The sequence below is a fragment of the Felis catus genome, chromosome X, assembly GCF_018350175.1.
Source record: "Felis catus isolate Fca126 chromosome X, F.catus_Fca126_mat1.0, whole genome shotgun sequence".
Classification (NCBI taxonomy): Eukaryota; Metazoa; Chordata; class Mammalia; order Carnivora; family Felidae; genus Felis; species Felis catus.
The window spans coordinates 12,488,243-12,506,879 of NC_058386.1; the positions used below are offsets into that span (position 1 = coordinate 12,488,243).

Below are 18,637 nucleotides of genomic sequence, written 5' to 3' on the forward strand. Positions count from 1 at the left end.
GCTTACCCCTTTTCCTCTTCCCTTCCTCCCTCATCACTTCTCCTCTCCCTTCTTTTTCCTCCCCATTTCCTCTTCTTTCTCTCTCTTCTCCCTCCCCACTTTCCCCTCTCTTCTCTCCACTTTCTCTGACTGTGAGACTTACTCCAAAGGAAAACTCCCAGTTGTAAATCTAGGCCCCCCAAAGGCTTTTCCAGTATTTCTGAGTTCTTTCATGAACTTTCTCCTTGTAGCGTCAAGACACAAAGAATGATGGGAAGTTGCTGATAATGATCATTATTTTCCCGGGCTTTGAAAAATGCTTGTCCAGTGTTCCAGACTGAAGATTTGTTGTGTTGAATCAAAAGATGATTACTCGAATGGGGCACCCTGCTGGCTCAATCAGTAGAACATGCAACTCTCGATCTTGGGGTTGTGACTTCAAGCCCCACATTGGCCATAGAGCTTACTTAAAAAAAAAAAAAAAGATAAATCCTCAAATTGGTTATATAATTTGTCAAATGGTCCTATCCCTGGTGGAAGGGAGCTGGCTGGCTAGCATGAGCCAGTTCAATAATTCTGAGGTATTTGGAGTTGGGTTGGAAGTATGATCCTGGGTTTCAGGAAACTGCTGTATCAGTTGATAAGGGCTGCTCTAAAAGCTACCTGGAGAAATGTATTGTGAGTCCTTTGCACCAGAATTGACACTTCACTTGGTCCCTCCTTCTCAATTCGTACAAATTCTCAACTTTTCAAGGAGAATACGTTGGTCTTAAGATCTTTTAGGAATTTACATCATAATATTATGACAGAAAAATATTTTTTTTCTTAAATTTTTATTATGTAATGTTTTATGTATACAAAATAATGAATGGGGGCACCTGGGTGGCTGAGTTGGTTGAGCATCGAACTCTTAATCTCAGCCCTGGTGTTGATGTCTTAGCCCAGGATCTTGAGTTCAAGCCCCACGTTGGGCTCCGTGCTGGGTGTGAAACCTACTTAAGAAAATAGTAAATGTAATATGTAATGTATATATACATATACATATATGTATGTATGTATGTTGTGGAAAATATTAAAATATAAATATACGGGGGTTGAAACATTAATATGTGGGGGCGCCTGGGTGGCGCAGTCGGTTAAGCGTCCGACTTCAGCCAGGTCACGATCTCGCAGTCCGTGAGTTCGAGCCCCGCGTCGGGCTCTGGGCTGATGGCTCGGAGCCTGGAGCCTGTTTCCGATTCTGTGTCTCCCTCTCTCTCTGACCCTCCCCGGTTCATGCTTTGTCTCTCTCTGTCCCAAAAATAAATAAACATTGAAAAAAAAAATTAAAAAAAAAAAAAAGAAAAGAAACATTAATATGTGGCCTCTCCTCCATGATTTTTACTTTTTCCATCAAAATAACTGCTCTTCTGAATTTTGCATTCCCTTTTATTAAAAACAAAACACTTTTTGCCATATATAGATGCATTCCTAAACAGTTTATTTTTGCTTTGTTTGGAGCTTTATAAAAAAATGACATCATAATGTGTATAGTGTTTTTTCACTCAAGTTTCTAACATTCATCAATTCACTTATATCATTGTTTATAGCTGAAGTTCATTCCTTTTTACTAATGTTCTTATATTCCATTTGGTGAACATTACCACAATTCACTTATCCATTGTCCTGTCTGTGAACAATTTTGGTTGTTTATTGTTTCCAGGCGTTCTTACAATAGTCTTGTTAACAAAGATAAGAAATATACTAATAAGAATTTTTAGTGTTCCTTTGTCAAATTGTCATAAACACTAGATTTGTTTGCCTAGTATCCCTTTGAGCTTTTTCTATTTCATTATTCCCACTTATCACCTAAAGAAACCTAGATGCAGGAAAAGAAAATGAATGATTTACCCAGGCTCTGTTGTCACTCCTGCCATTTCCACTATTATTAAATTCAAAAACCAGTTACGTCCCCTCTTGGTTCTTCTTCTCTAAACAAAGAGGAGCCCCGTCCATTCTCACACCAGAATTAGGAAGTTATTAATTTTTATCTCACAAAACTATGATCCAGGAGGCAGTGTGTTGCAGTGAAAACAATACTGGCAAAAGAGGCAGCAAGACTTGGCTTTTAAAATACTGGCATGAGCAGTTAGAGCAGGGGGTAGTCTTGTGCAAATTACTTTATTCTCTCAATTTCATTTTCCTCATCTGCAAGATACAGATTGCAATGCCTTCCTCACAAGATGGCTCACTGATTATGTGACGTGTGAAAGGCCCAGTCATCACATTATAAAATATGGAACAGAGGAGGATTCACAGCCTGTCCAATGGGACTCATGATCTCACCCTTAAAAAAGACACAGGTAGAATACAGAAAGAGATCAGTTTTGGCTTGTGCAATTTCTGACCCTTCTGCAGATCTTTCTAGCTTAGAAAAGAGGAATAACGAGGGCCTTTGCTGACCTGATGGTGTAGGGGTAGAAAAATGTTCCCTTCTTCCTTTCTAGGTTCTTTGGCTGGTCTAATCATTAAATTGACATAAGACAGATTAACAGGAGAAAAACAAATTTACTTTGTGTGGGTGCCCCAAAGACATGAGACTCAAAGGCAGCCAGGCAATTAAGGCTTATATGCCATCTTGAGCCAAGGAATGCGATGGGCGCCTGGGCTTTCAAAGGGGAAGAGGGCAATTCACAGGATATAACAGCAGAAGTTTGGTTATTAATGTTTGCCCCGCTGCACAGATAGATCTTTCAGATGAAAGTTATCTCTGGTAATAGCTCTTCTTCTGGGGCAAGCTCGCTGTCTAAATTCTTTTAAGCAGTTAAGGGAGAGGTAAAAGTTTTTCTTGAGTCTGCTGGGTCTTGATTGTCTTTAGCTCAAAATAATACACACGTCAAAGTGGCACATTTTGGGGTGGCATATTCCGCTTCCCTTCAATGGTAATGTAATGTTTTGGCTTTGCTTTGGATATCAGCTTTTTCTTCTCTGGCCTATCTTGTGGGTTATTTTAACAGTCCTTTCATTCACAGCATAAAAGTCCTTTGTATTCTGACTGGCAAAGAAAAACTGATCACAGTGTCTAATAATTAAGGAGATCATGCTTTTACGCTTGGAGAAAATTTTAAATTAATAAATGTGAATTAGTGTTAATTAGTTAATTAATGTTAAGGCCATTGCATAGAACATTTAAATCCAGATATTGGATGGGAGCTGCATTGGGAGTGTGACTTAGTCTTTCTTGATCTTTACTCTATCCTCAGTGCCTTGCACAGTGACTACCCATAATAGTTGATCAAAAAATATTTGATGAATGAATAAGTGAAAGGGCTACTTCTTTTTTGTCTTTTCCTATTGCTAAAATAATATTTTTTTCCTGTTCAGAATCTTGAATAATGGAGGTTTGGGATATCATGAAAGTTTGTCAAAATGTAAGCAACGTCCCTTTGGAGCAATTATCTCTGAAATACAAATATTCCTGGGAGTAACATACTGTCATGCTGAAGAACTAATGGATAAACTGAGTTTAGCTAATCCTATGGCTCATCCTCAGCCTCGGGGTTTAGGGAAGAGACTTGGGGAAGGGAACAAAGACATCACAAACACCTTTATGAATTAGTCTAATTGGAATTAGTTTAACTGGAGGCTTTCCTGGTGACAATTTGCTGATATTCATGGCTGGAAGGAAAGAGACAGAATGGGGGCGGGAGAGGAAAAAGGCCTAATCTGGGAGTCTGGACCTCTGTGAGGGAAAGGAGCCTGGAGTGGAGCTTACCAGAGCAACCTGAATACACCTTGCATGGGGAAATGGAGGTCAGGCAGACAAACCTTGTCTACATGCCCTTTTTCTAGGGGGTAGATAAATGAAGTTATGGTATCCTGCCATAACAGAGGTCTCACAGTAGAGCAATAACTTCTATTCGTTCATTACTCCATTTAACAAATATTCAGGGAAGACGTTCATTGTTCCAGGCATTCTTCTAGGGTCTTGGGGTACATGAGTGAAGAAAATGGACAGAGATCCCTGCCGTCATAGAGCTTATATGCTACTGGGGAGAGACAGACAATAAATGAAAGATGCAATAAGTAAGCAAACTGTATAATATGCTAGAAAGTGAGACGAATGAGAGGGAGCAGAACATGCCTGCCACCCTAAAATGTGCCACTTTGACATGTGGATTATTTTGAGCTGAAGGCAATCAAGACCCAGCAGACTCAAGAAAAACTTTTACATCTCCCTTAACTGCCTAAAAGAATTTAGACAGGGAACCTGGTCCAGAAGGAGAGCTATTACCGGAGATAACTTTCATTGGAAAGATCTATCTGTGCGTCAAGGCAACCATCTAATGTCCTCCTCCCCTTTGAAGGCCCAGCCCCTATCTCATTTCTTAGCTCAAGATGGCATATAAGTCTTAATTGGCTGACTGCCTTTGAGTCTCATGTCTTTGGGGCACCCGTACGGACAAAATTAAATTTGTTTTTCTCCTGTTAATCTGTCTTATATCAATTTAATGATAGGCCAGCCAAAGGACTTAGAAGAGTAGAAGTAAAATTTTCTTCTCCTATACTAGCAATAGAAAACCAAACATGTGGAGCAAGGAAAGGGACACTGAATGTGGGAAGAAAAGGGGAGCCATTGGAGAAGTTTCAGCAGAGACAGCAGTATGATCTCACATGTTATAGAAGGTGCCACCTCCCTGGCTGCTAGAATACATGTGTGGCAAGGACAGATTCAGACAGAGAGACCTACAATTCAGGCAGAGTTACAATTACCCAGGCAAGAGGCCAGGTGCTTGGACCAGGGTGGTACCAGTGAGGTGGTAAGAGGAGATCAGATCATGGATGTATTTTGAAAGTAAAACCATCATAATTTCTTGATGAATCAGATATGGGGTGGCAGAAAATGAAAAGAGTTGGGAATGTGTCAAGAGTTTTTGCCTGAGCAAATAGAAGGCAGATGTTGCCACTACTTGAGGAAAGGTTGCTGGTAGAGAAGAAGGTTTGGGGGGAAACAGTTTGGAAATGTTGAGTTTGAGGTGTTTGTCACATGGGATTGTTGACTGTGCAGTTGGATGTATGTGCCTGAATTGGAAAGAAGTATGGGCTGGAGATATAACTAGGGGGAATTAAAGGCATTCTGTACCATTTAAAGCCTCGAGATGGGTTGAGATCATACAGAGAATGGCGGAGAAGAAGAGAGCCAGTATTAAGCCCTGGAACATTACATGAAAAGAAGAGGAGGCCAGCAAAGGAGATTGAGAAGGTGCAGTCAGTGAGATGAGGAAAGCAAGAGAGGGCGGGGCCCCGGAAACCAAGGAAGAAGTGTGTATCAAGGAGGAGGGATTATGGACTGTGCAAACTGCTGCTGCTAGGTCAGTGTAAGAGAAGACTCAACCGGGGATTCAGCAATACGAAGATCATTAGGGAACTGTGGAGAGTGGCTTCAGTGGAGTGATAACATGAAAGGCATAACTGAAGTGAGTTTCATGGAGAATGGGAGGAGAAGGATTGAGGAAGGCAAGAACAGAGAGAGCTATTTTGAGGAAAGACTTACCTTTTTGGGAAGTTATATGGCAACATGTTTTTTAAAATAAGTAATTAAATTCTTTTAATTATTAAAATTTAAAAATGAAATAATTTTTAATTAATATCTTTATTTTACAAGGATACTCTTACTCAATAATTCTAAGAAGCTTTTTGTTGTTGTTTTTAAAGAAAATGTAATCAGAGATAGGCACTGAGATTGGCCTACATCTTTAAACACAAGGATGCACGTGGCCTTTACATGTGACTTCCTTCAGCTTTCTCACAGCATGGTGGCTGAGTTCCCAGGACAAGAGACCTGAGTGAAAGTCACATGCGAGTATCACCTGGGGAGACTTGACAAAAGATGTGTGCCTTCAACCCCCAGAAATTCTGATTCTGTTTCTCTGGGATGGGCCCAGGTATTGATATTTTTATAAGCTCCCCAGGTTGGTTTTGTGTGGCCAGGGTTAAGAACCACTGTTCTCATGAAGAGTATATGAAACAAAAGATTCGGCTCCCCAAGTGTCTGCTATCAGCAGTGGTTCCACAGTGGTTCCAGAATGTTTCCAGAGGTTTTAGTCATGGCCTGTGACATTGAAAGGCCTGCTGTAGAAATAAGATCAGGACAATGCCTGAAGCAGTTGGGTCACCAGTGCAATTACTACAGAGCTCCACAGTTCCCACCAGGCTGCTTGAGGCTGATGGTGGGTGGGCCCAGACCGCAGGTGTCTGACCTGCTGGTGAGGAGGAAAGGCTGAGTTGAAGAACTGGACTGGGACTCCTGGTTGCCCTATTCTTGAGGTGGCCGTTAGATGAGCCAAGTGCCAACCAGAGTTTCCCCATCATTCCCGAAAATATATCATCTCTGCACCCGCGAAAGGAATTCCCCTGTTGTATTATTTGATCAGCAGCTAAAAGGAGCAGGTAAAGAAAGATGAATGTTAGCTACTGCTCATCTGAAGTATTCCCAGTAGGTGCCACAAAGAATTAAGATCTTGTTACTTTTTAACCTGACACAAGATGTCACCATTGCTCCTGTGCTTTTAGCAATAACAGTATAAAGTTAAACAGCAGTGAGAGTTTGACTCACTGATGACACAAGTTTTTCCTTTTCCCTAACAGTATGTTCTGTCGGTGAAGTTCATTCATCTATAGGCCATTCCATTTATCCAAGTTAAAGTATTTATTTATAACACTTACTTGATTTTTTTCCCCTTACACCAGCTATGGATCAAAATTAATATCTCTTTGTGAGCACTTCACGAAGAAACTTTGGTGGAGGTGACTGTAAAACAAGATAAGCTGACATTTTTATAGGATAACTGGAAAATTGCAAATCATGTTTTAGTTCAGCTTTACTGCTGCTGCCAATGTTGAAGTGATCTCCTCTTACCATGCTTAGTTTGGTGCCAAAGTGGGAAAAAAGGCATGGCCATCTTCCTAGGGTACAAATGGCTGAGAAGCAGGGTTGGTAAAAGAGCACTAAACATCATTGGAAATGTTGCCAAGATGGAGAAACTTCTCTCACACAGCACTGTGCATGGTTGGAAGGAATACTTTGCAAAGCCATTTGGAGGTAAAGATGGTGAACTCAAAGTAGAGCTGAGTGAAGTGTGGAATTTTGGGTTGGAGTCATATTATTGGGAGCATGAAGAGAGGCTGGGGCTACTGAGCGTTTCTATATTCTGCCATTCCTGTATAATACATCTCCTCTATATAAACATTGAACATTGCCTAAAGAATATGTACTTGAAGTGGTGCCTAATTATGATTCTGCTACAGTTTTTCACACCAACATGTTCAGTGTCTGTTGACTCAGGCTTGTGGAATTAAGGACTAGTGATTAATTTCCTGATTTTCCAATTTTTTCTAGAAGTATGTAACTAGAAAAAAGGATCTCAAAACAACACAAACTATATACTGTATAATTTCAACTAATGTGACATTCTGGAAAAGGCAAAACTATGGAGACAATAAAAAGATCAGTGGTTGCCAGGGGTCATGTGTGCAGGGGGCAGGGATGAATAAGCAAAGCACGGAGGATTTTTAGGGCAGTGAAAATACTCTGCATGATGCTATAATGATGAATTTAGAATGAACATCAAGAGTGAATCACAATGTCAACTGTGGATTTGGGGGTGATTATCACATGTCAGTGTAAGTATATCAGTTGTAATGAATGTACCACTCTGGTGGGGATGTTGATAATGGAGGAGGCTATGCATATATGGGAGGCAGGGGGATATGGGAAATCTCAGATCTGCTGCAAACTCATAACTACTCCAAGTCAGTAAGTCTTGAGAAAAACTCATGATTCCAGAGATTTGTGATGAAGAGAGATGGGCTTGTGTTATTAGTTAAGAAAATATTATTATCATTACTTTCTAGTCAACCTAGAGGCATATGTACCTTAAGCTCTGGATTAGTCATGGTCCTGGCAGGAACACGATACATTTAAATTCCGTAGTTTGAAGAGAATTTTAATGAAGAAGTTGTTTTTAGGGGCGCCTCGGTAGCTCAGTCAGTTAAGCATCCAACTCTTGATTTTGGCTCTGGTCATGATCTTAAAGTTCGTGAGTTCGAGTCCCACGTCGGGCTCCACACTGAAACTGCAGAGCCTGCTTGGTATTCTCTCTCTCTTCCTCTCTCTCTGCCCTTCCCTGCACTCACACAAGCACTCACTCTCTCAAGAAATAAACTTAAAAAAAAAAAAAAAGAAAGAAACTGTTCTTAAAGGTTTAGATAAAGAGAAATCCCAAGGGAAAGTGTGGTACTTGAATATAGATTAGTGGAGCTGTTACCATTATTAGGTCTGGAGTGCAAGTGGAGAGAGAGCCTTGTAGACCACCCAACTGGAGTTGTGACCTTCACTGGAGGGATGTAGATGGCCTGTGGTGCCAGCATACAGAGGGAGCTGTGACATTAATGCACTGGTCTAATTCTTCTCTCTCACTCCAGTCTCTACTGTTTAGCTGATTCAGCTAAGACTGTTAGTGGGGTCCATGTGAGTCAACTTCCCAGGACACTCAATGGGGAGGAGCAGGGCAAAGGGTAGATCTGAGGGGGAAATGGAAGATATACAGCAATATTTTTTTAAAAAAATTAATTTTTATCACACAATTCTACAAATTCATAAGGTTCTATTCTACGAGGTTGTCAATGAAAATGAATAATCTCTTTCCCCACCTTTCTCCTTGTCTGTCACCCACTTCTAAGAGTCAATCACTATTGATTCTATTAACTATTTTTTTCTGGGATTTATCTCTTTATTTTAAATCAACACTGAGAGTTCTAATTTTTTTCTAATTTGGTACTATTTGTGAATTTATTAGTATAGAGGCTGAGGATTTAACTCTTCCCCTCCCCTTCCCTTCCAATCTCACACTGAGCTCCAAAACTCACCTATTTACTCCATCCTACCTTCTAGTTCTGTTATACCAAATTTGAAAAAAGATCGGAACTCACTGTTTCTTATATGACTTTGTAACTATAATGTATAAATGAATTATGTAGTATATAATCATTACATTTCTTTTCTTGGAAAAGCTTTGTGTTCTCAGGAGCTGATGATTGCATAATTCTTGGACTGGTTTTCTGCATATCTTTCCCTAACTCATCCTCAAACACTCAGCCAGAAGCATCAATTCCCTTTGAGTGCATCACACATGTGTGGTAATCTACAGCTTCATTTTGTGTTTGGTGTTACCATAATTGGAGCCCTCATCCTCTTTCTTCAATCTGAATCAGTGGTTCTCTGGGTCCACTTCTTAGCTGTGTGGTCCCGGGATTTTCTTCACCTTCATCCTGGTGGAAGACAATTATCTTCTCTCTCCTCTGTTTGATTCCTTTTCTTGATCCTTTCTTTATCTTCTGTCTTAGTTGACTCCCTCAGTTTGGTGGGCACGTCTACTGATACTGATGTCAATTCCAACGCGGGGGATAGAGGTTCTACCCCACCAAGCAACTCTCCAAAACCAGCTGGTTGTCCTACAATTCAACTCAATTCTGACATTATCTACCTGGCGATAGCATCGGATTCCATAGATTAAGGGCTCAGTCCTATGAGGCTGCCCCGACCCAGTACGTCAGAGTCAGACTGGATACCAATCGAAAGTCCAGGTTGTCACCTGTACTTCTAACCTGACTACTACTGACTATAGATTGGAGGTTATACCTGCCCCCTCCTTGGATTTGACTAATTTGCTAGAGTGGCTCACCGAACTCAGAGAAACATTTTACTTCCTAGATTGCTGGTTTGTTATAAAATAATGTAAATCAGGAACAGCCAGATGGAAGAGATGCATAGGACAAGGTATGGGGAGAGGGGCCCAGAGCTTCTATACTCTCTGAGCCCGTCACTCTTCCCACATCTCCATGTGTTCACCAGCTGGAAACTCTCAAAACCGTCCTTTTGGGGTTCTGTGGAGGCTTTATTACATAAGTATGATTGATGAGATCATTGGCCATTGGTGACTGAACTCCAATCTCCAGCCCCACTTCCCTCCCCAGAGATTGGGGGTGGGTGGGACTGAAAGTTCCACCTTTTTAATCACATGATTGGCTCCACAGGCAAACCAGTGGTTTCTAAAAATCACTTCATTAACATAACAAATGACACCTTTATCCTTCTCATCACAGGAAATTCCAAAGGTAAACTGAGACAAAGACCAAATCTATATTTCTAATAAGAAATAAATATAAATCACAATATCACAACATCCCAGTAGTTTCCTGAGGCTTTTGAGGCCCTATATGTTTTGGAGACATTATATGCCTGAAAATATTTTTAAACCACCATCAAAGCAGATTGATGAGATGGCTGTGTGTAGAATTCTATGTCAAAATTATTTTTTTAGAATTGTGATAGCATTGTTCCACTGTCTTCTAGCCAGTTTGCTTCTTTAGCTTTTCTTTGTGAGCTATATTTTTTCTCTGGAAGATTTTATTTTATTTTATTTTTTAAGTGTTTATTTATTTTGGGGGGGGGGGTGGCAGAGAGTGGGAGAGAGAGAATCCCAAGCAGGCTCCACGCCAGCAGCACAGAGCCTGACACAAGGGTCTATCCCAGGAACCATGAGATCATGACCTGAGCTGAAATCAAGAGTTGGATGGATGCTTAACCAACTGACCCACCCAGACTCCCCTCTCTGGAAGATTTTAGAATCTTCCCCGTATACCCAGTATTCTGAAATTTTATAGTAATACCTTAGCAAGAGTAAAGTGCTGGGCAGGAGGTTGGCTCCTTATTCTGTTCTGGAACTTTTAATTATTTGTTTTTTATTGTTTTCTCCTCGCCGTTTTTATGTCTTTCTTTCCAGAACTCTTATGATACAGTCTTGGACCTTATAGATTGCTCCTCTGATTTTCTTATTTTTTTCTTGTCTTTTCCATTTCTTTTCTTTTTCTATCTATTCAATTCTCTATAAAATTTCTTCAGCTTTATTTTATAACTTCTCTATTGATTTATTTTCTGTTATATTTTAATTTTAGAGAACTCTTTATTGCTTCCTTTTTTCTATAGCATGCTGCTCTTGCTCCTTGGATGATGCAATCTCTTTTATCATTTCAGGATATAATTTATAGTGAGGCTTAGTTTTCCTCTGCTCTCTGCATTGTTTCTGTTTTCTCTGGGTTCCTTTTTTCCATTTTTCTTCTTTGTCTTTCATGTTAGAATCTTTCTTTAAGTGAAAATTCTTGGTAGTCTAGGAGTGAAACACTACAAAACTTAGTTTTGGGGCACTTGGGTGGCTCGGTCAGTTAACCATCCAACTTCAGCTCACTCAGGTCATGATCTCACAATTCATGAGTTCGAGCCCTGCATTGGGCTCTGTACTGACAGCTCAGAGCCTGGAGCCTGCTTTGGATTCTGTGTGTGTGTCTCTCTCTGCCCCTCCCCCACTCATGCTCTGTCTCTCTGTCTCTTTGTCTCTCTCTCTCTCTCTCTCTCAAAAATAAATAAGCATTAAAAAAATAAAAATAAATAAAAATAAAAAGCTTAGTGTAGTGGAAACTGTGTATACTGGTAGGGCTTGACAGTTGATGGACCTTACCATAGGTTGATTAAGAGGGGGCTTGGATGTTTCATTGGAGACTCCCATATGGTAGTATCTGTGAGTGCTTTCTCAGGGATTATTATCTTATCTGGGAAGTAAGTGAGTGGTTGCTGATATTCTCAGAGCCAAGTAGGAGAAGGGATTGGGAGCATATCACTATTTGGAATATAATAATTCTGAATTAATTCCTCTGGTTTTAGTACAGTACCCCTGCCTGCCCTCACTTATGACTATGTTTTAGCCTTCTGCCAGTAAACCTTCAGAAGCACCTGGTCCTGCCAATTTCTGAGCATCCCAGGAATTCTGCGACTCAGATTCGTTTTTTCTTGCCACTGCTACCTGACCCTGAATCCTTGTGGATACTTAAGTTTTAGCTTTATGCTAAGTCAGTTACCACCTAGCCACCTGCTTTTCAGCTTTCAAAATTTTATGGCCACTTCTCATTTGCTGTCTTGTGCTCTCTCATTCTTTCTGACCTCATAGCCTTTCTAAAAAATCATTTTCCCTGCCATGTTTAATCTGAAATCTTTCAATCCTCTTGTTGTTTTGTATCTAAACTGAATGAGTGGTCAGAAGAAACTATAGCTTAAGGTTGTTCAGCTTCCCAGGATCATTCCCCCCTAAGTAGTCTCTTGCTGAAGATCTTAGGAAGCCTCATTTGCCTTTATAAACTTTCTTGCTTCTTTGCTGTGTTGACTCTTTCTCAGACATCTGGCCCATTACACCCTTGAAATTACATATTCCTCCATTACACTCAAGTCCAGTTCCTTTATTCCTCAGAAGATTACAGGCTTGCACATGATCAGTGTTGAAATGAATTAATTTCTACTCTATTTATAGAAATGTGGTGACATGTCTCCCAAGGTATAAATAGAACAATGGGTGTTGACAAGATTTTTTGTAACCATGGATACGCTGCAATTATTCCTGAGCCATACTCATTGTGTATCCATATCTGAATTTTAACAAACAGGGCTCTTGCCGCTAACACGAATTTTCCAGGGTAAACATATCGCCCATTATTATCCTCTTCTCGTGAGTCAGGCTTTGTCTTTCAAGTTTAAATTCAGCCATATACATTTGAGAGGCCTGACTTAATCACTCTTCTTGGGTAATAGTTGAAAATTCATGATGAGAATAATAATGGTAATAATGATGATGACGATATAAGAAAAACCAAATATTCTGACAGTGTTATTTGGTTCTAAAAATAACTCTATGATGTAAGCAGGTATTATTGTTAATCCCCATTTTATAGATGAGAAGACTTGAGCCTCAGAGATCTCCATTTATTGCCCAAGACCACAACGCTAATAAATGACTGAGATTCGTAATTAGGCTGTCATCAAACATTTGCTGGATACCCATTATGTCTCAGGCACTAAGGATACTGAGATGAACTACATACAGTCTCTGCCCTCTGGTTGCTTACAGATTGATAAATTAATGCATAAATGAATAAGTAAACAAATACTTGGGAATATGTACTGGACATAGGAATGGGGGTGGGGATGAGGGAGATAAAAAAATTTACCAAATTGCATGCTGATTTCAATGTGCCATGTGAAAGGACCAGAGAGAGAAAGGTTTGAGATTGTATTGGTTAGGTCATAATAATAAAACAGTAGTTTTGAAAGCAACTGATACCAGATCCACCAGCTGTCAGTGGTCCTTGTAGGTCACTTACTTGGATGAAACATTTGGGAGAGTATCTGGAGAAAGCATTGATCAACAGGGTTTTACACACTTCAGGATTGTTTTCAAAGTACGTATGTGCATTCCATGATGGCTCTCCCTACAGTAACACTATGTAACCACTTCAGTGAATATTCCACTTTATATACTTAAATTGATTGACCACTCAGTAATTCACTTAATTTCACACTCTATTTCCTCATTTGTAATAAAGTACACCATAGACATTTCAAGTATACTTAGAAAGAAATTTTCAGAGCTTCTGAATGTATAATAAACCAGATATTTTTATTTAATATTTTCTTTCCTTTGGGGTTCTGGCATCCCCTGAGTTAGCCGTACTCCACTTATAATGATCCATAGCTAAAACCTACCATATCACTCAATTTCAAATAACCAAAATTTGCCTCTGTAAAATATTCTATAATGTTCTTCTGATGCCAAAAGACAGATTTAAATTATTCATTTGTTTAAAAAATACATGTTAAAGTCCCTGGTTTTTGAATCCAGTTCTCTCCACTCTTTTTACTATTCCTACCTTTCTATAGAATATAAGCATAATATTTAATATGTTAAATTAATGTTGTGACTAAAAAATAAAGTCTCCAAAATGCTTAGATTCACTTTTAAAAAATCAGTGTAAAACTACAGGCTTGGGAAGACATTCCCCCAAACTCTTCCAGATGTGGAATTACATTGGATTTGACTTTCATATGGCTTTATGGTTTCCCTGGAGCGAGGTGCTAAGGGAGCTGTGGCAACAGTGCAAGGGATGATGGGAAAGTTCTGTCATTTCAAGGAGTAGAAGGGAGCAGTATTCACCAGGGACGCCTTCCATGAAGCAAGGGGCTGTTTGACCAATAGTTCCAAGTACTGATGAGAAAAGGAGGTATGCAAATTAGATCTGGTACCAGACACTCTTGAAAACCAACCTCTAGGTTGGGGTGGACCTATGTGCATATCTGAATAAGGCCTGGCTTTTTGTTCTGACCCCTCTGAGAGTTTGTATCTAGTTCCATCTCTCATCTGCCCCAGGGAAGCATCGCTCAGGTGAGTGCTCCTACAGTTTTTTGTGGGGACATAACATTGGCCTTCCTGATAATTGTACCCATAAAGCATTTGACTTCTCCATCAACAAATAAAAGATAATCCTCCTGATCTTGATTATCCTGTGTTCCGCATTAAAAATTTTTTTCAGAAGATTCACCAGCTAATGTGAAATTCATAAGAATTTTGTTACAATAAAAAATGGTAAAAATGGACAAAAGCATTCAGAATAGCTTCTTTATTCTCACTGGTATTTTCATGGCAAGAAGATACACATTTTTTGTCCTCCAAGGAAAATGTGTAGCAATTTTACCCCAGAAGCCTACATTCTAATTGTATTAGGCAGACTATATCTCTAGCATTGTCATTCCATTAGAGAATTTGCAATAAATCTTAATGATACATGCAAATACACCAACCTAATGGTCCATTATAAAAGAAATGACTGACTGTTACCATTTGTTTCCAGCAATTTATGCGATTTCTCACCTCCTGCTGGTAAAAAGTTCCAGAAGGCAGGGAACTTAATTTTTTTTTTAAGGTCAAAACAGATCAGAGTGAAAAGGGAAGACTAAGAAAAAATATTGCTCTTTTCTTCTGCCTGCATTAAAAGTTTTATAGACTTTCATAACCTGGCATAATTCTGAGCTTTTTGACTTGAAAACTACCTAAAAATAGTTATATATAGATATTTTTTTGTTTACTTTGCTTTGGCATTCTTTTTGATGCCCTCCTCCATGGAGTTATCTATACAGAGTGTAGAAAAACAGGGGAGTAGGTAAAAATCAGGTCAGAGAGGAAAAAAAAAACTTTGAAAGGGTTTCCTTCTTCTAAAAAATCAATGGAATCATCTCCCCTTTCTGCCTCTAGGCTACTAAGTCATCTTCCAACTAAGAGATCCTGAACTCCTTCTTGCTAGATATGACTTGATGTGCATGTACAATACTGGAGTTGGTTGAGAGTCATTTACGATAGCAAATTATAAATTCCTGGACAGGGTCCATGTCTTAATCATATGTGCAGTCCCAAGACCTAGCACAGTGTAGAACCTCAGTTGAACTCAGTTTCTCAAATTGAATCCAACAAGCCAAACCAATAGACCAACCCCTTTTCACTATCTTTTTCCCTTAATAACCTGTGATGACATATGGCAGGCAAGATGACTCTCCTGGCAGGAAGTAACAGATACCTACTCAATGAACTATACACTAGGGATGGGGATCGGGGAACACATAAAAAAGCCAGCAAATTTCATGCTGGTTCCGGTGTACCACATGGGAAGATCACAGATGGAAAGGTTTGGGATCATATTGGTTAGGTCATAGTAGTAAAGGTAAGCCCTTGACATGAGCTACACCAGCTTTTTATAGTCCTTCCCTTTCATCTACTTGGATGTAACTTTGGGGGAAATATCCACAGAAAACATTGATCTGCAAAACAAAGGCTGCACCGTCTCTGCTTCCCTCTCCTCTATTTGCAAAGTACTTCTCTTGGCATAAACTTGGCAGAAGATATCTGCCCCATTGTTTCTGAACTTATATATCCTTTGTTTAAATGACTAGTGGAGACTGACTTGTGATTTTGATCACAGATCCAAAGTCTCAGAAGAGAGAAACAGGTCTGCTTAGCTTGGGTAAGTTTTCATCCCTGACGCAATATTCAAGGGCCAAGGGGTAGGTTAGGTAGTTATAAATATGACTGACTCAGGGACCACTCTTGTCTGGGAGAGCAGTTCTCAGAGAGGGGAGTTGGTGGGTTAGGCAGATAACCTAGAAGGCCTGTAATACAATGAAAAAAATAATAATAATTTACTTTTGCCCAGAGAGGAAAGAAAGTACAAAATGAATAGGTTATATAGGCAATCAATAAACAATATGTGCAAATTTATGGAAGGCAATTGAATTGGATCGATAGCTCTCATAAATATAATGCATTCATCTGGTAGCACAGGAAAAAATCTCATCAGTCTTTTTTAATTAAAACTTTCTTTTCAGAACCAAACCTGAGAAATGGCTGTAACAAAGAATACCTGCTTCTAGAGGAAGGATTTATCCCCTTCTTCTATTAAAACAGTTGGGGCAAGGTGTTGCCAAAGAGCTGTATGCTGAAATTGTCTGCACGCAGTGGGACTTCCCAGAAAAAGTGTGGTTTTGTTGTTGTTGTTTAGCTCCCCCCCCCTTTTTTTTTTAAGAAAAGGGTACATAGCTAGCATACATGCTTTATATTTTTCACTCCTTTCCCTTCATCCCGACTGGAACGCAGGCAGGATGACTGGATTCCCAGCGCCCATTGTGGAACAATGAGGTGACCTTGAGGGGATGGTAGTCACACTCTAAGAATGAAGGAATAGAGGGGCGCCTGGGTGGCTCAGTTGGTTAAGCGTCTGACTCTTGATTTTGGCTCAGGTCATGATCTTGCGGTTAGTGGGATCAAGCCCCACTTTGGGCTCTGCGCTGACAGTGCAGAGCCTGTTTGGGATTTTCTCTCTCCCTCTCTCTCTGCCCCTCCCTTGCTTGTATGCACTCTCTCTCTCTCTCAAAATAAATAAACTTAAAAAAAAAAAAGAATGAAGGACTAGAAATATAGTAGGTGACTGGGTCTAGGATGATGCCATGGAGCTCTACTGCTTAGCTACAGACTTCTTTTACATGGTGGGGATGGGGTGGATCAATGTCTGTCTTAGTTGAACCATTTGTGTCTCAGGTCTCCATAACTAGCAGCCGAATGTAGATCCTAACGTGGTTAAGGAGCCTCTGTTCAAGGGGGGAGCACTATATGATCAACTGATGAAAACTGATAAAAAACAAAATTGATAACAAGACCCATCACTGAGACTGGTTTGCTCTGGTCCTGACCCTTTATGTTTTCATAGTGGCTAAAATCTATTAAAACAAAATGGTATACAGATAAGATGGATAAACTCATGTCACCTTAAAAAAAAAAAAAACAACCACTCTAGGTTTGGTTGTGTGCTGTGCTCTGAAGCTTGAGATATGAAGAATGAAGGATGAAATAATGTTGTCCCTCTTTTGCTACCTCTAATTTGGTTGAAAATATGAAAAAGTGGAGAGAGACTCTGCCCCACACAGTGTTCAGGAAACCAGGCAGACCTACCTCTGTCTGCTACCTTCAACATGTGGGAGGAAGGAGGGTGGAGGATTACATGGGAGCATTTTTGAGGCCAGGCCTGGAAATGGGGTGTATAACTTCCTGCCTATATTCCATTGGTCAGGAATCTGTCACATGGGAGGCTGGGAAATGTAGTCTACAGGGGAGCCAAGGAAGAAATGGAAATGGGTTTGAGGAACAATTGGCCAGTTCCTACCCCAGTCACTTAGAAGAGGAAGTATAAGGAACAATGGGGCCTTGGTTTCCTCAGAAAGGGGAGTTTCTTTTTACAGGGACATTTCCATATAGTGCTTTCTCTTTATCAGTACTCTGGCTGCATCACTTCATTAGAAAGTATAAATTTTTAAGGGATATAGAATATAATAAAATATTTTATGGTAGTTAAACTGTCTTAACACCACTTAATTTACTTGGAGATTTGTTATGCAATCAAGTATTCCCAGACTGCTTTGAACAGATTGCAAAGCTGCCTGATCAAAATTCTCATTTCTTATTTATAGGCAGATTATCGTTCAGATCCAGATGTTGAATGGGGGAGCAGGTAAGAAATTTTATCTTGAGCTTCATAAGCATGTCAAGTGAAAAGATGAATTGTATTTTCTTTTTAAATGCACAAATAGATGGCTATGAATTGGACCCCGAATGAAAATATATTTAGGATCTAATCAAATTTCTATGAATTTGAATACACTAAGGCTATTTTATACATTAAAAATAAAACTAGTTCAATATCACAATGTTCCATATGAACCATCACTCAAAGATGGAAATTTTATTTTTAACAGTGCATTAAACCAAATCAACCTTTACTTTGAATACTGCCAATTTTGGGGTGGGGTGGGGTGGGGAAAAGAACATGTGTAAAATGCTCTCAGTAACATTTCATTTAACATTTGCCTAGACTGTCAGCATATCTTTTTCTAACTTGTGTTAGCTATTTGGCAATTCCAGCTGCTTGATAACAGTTGCAGGATACGAATTTCTCCAGATTGCTGACTACCACACGAGACCACACAAAGTCAGAATTAGATTAAAAATAACATTCGTGAAAGGATAGCAGAGTAACCAAAAGCATCACTTTTTAGTTTGGTTTCATGATACCAGCAGTTAAAGAAATTCTCTTGCCAGTAACACTTTATGAATGCAGTGCTTTAAATTCAGAAAAGATCTTAAAGGTCAACTAGTCCAACCTTTTCATTTCACACTTGAGAGAACTGAATCTCAAAAAA

At 39.6% G+C, this 18,637-nt stretch overlaps 1 long non-coding RNA gene across 1 annotated transcript in view; it reads left to right on the forward strand.

Moving 5' to 3' along the window:
* The window catches only part of LOC109496444, a 69,908-nt gene extending 51,684 nt beyond the window's left edge, over nucleotides 1-18,224 (forward strand). The window contains exon 4 of the long non-coding RNA XR_002739858.2: nucleotides 17,909-18,224. This is a non-coding gene — a long non-coding RNA (uncharacterized LOC109496444). The remainder of the gene's footprint in view (nucleotides 1-17,908) is intronic.
* Nucleotides 18,225-18,637: the final 413 nt, after the last annotated feature.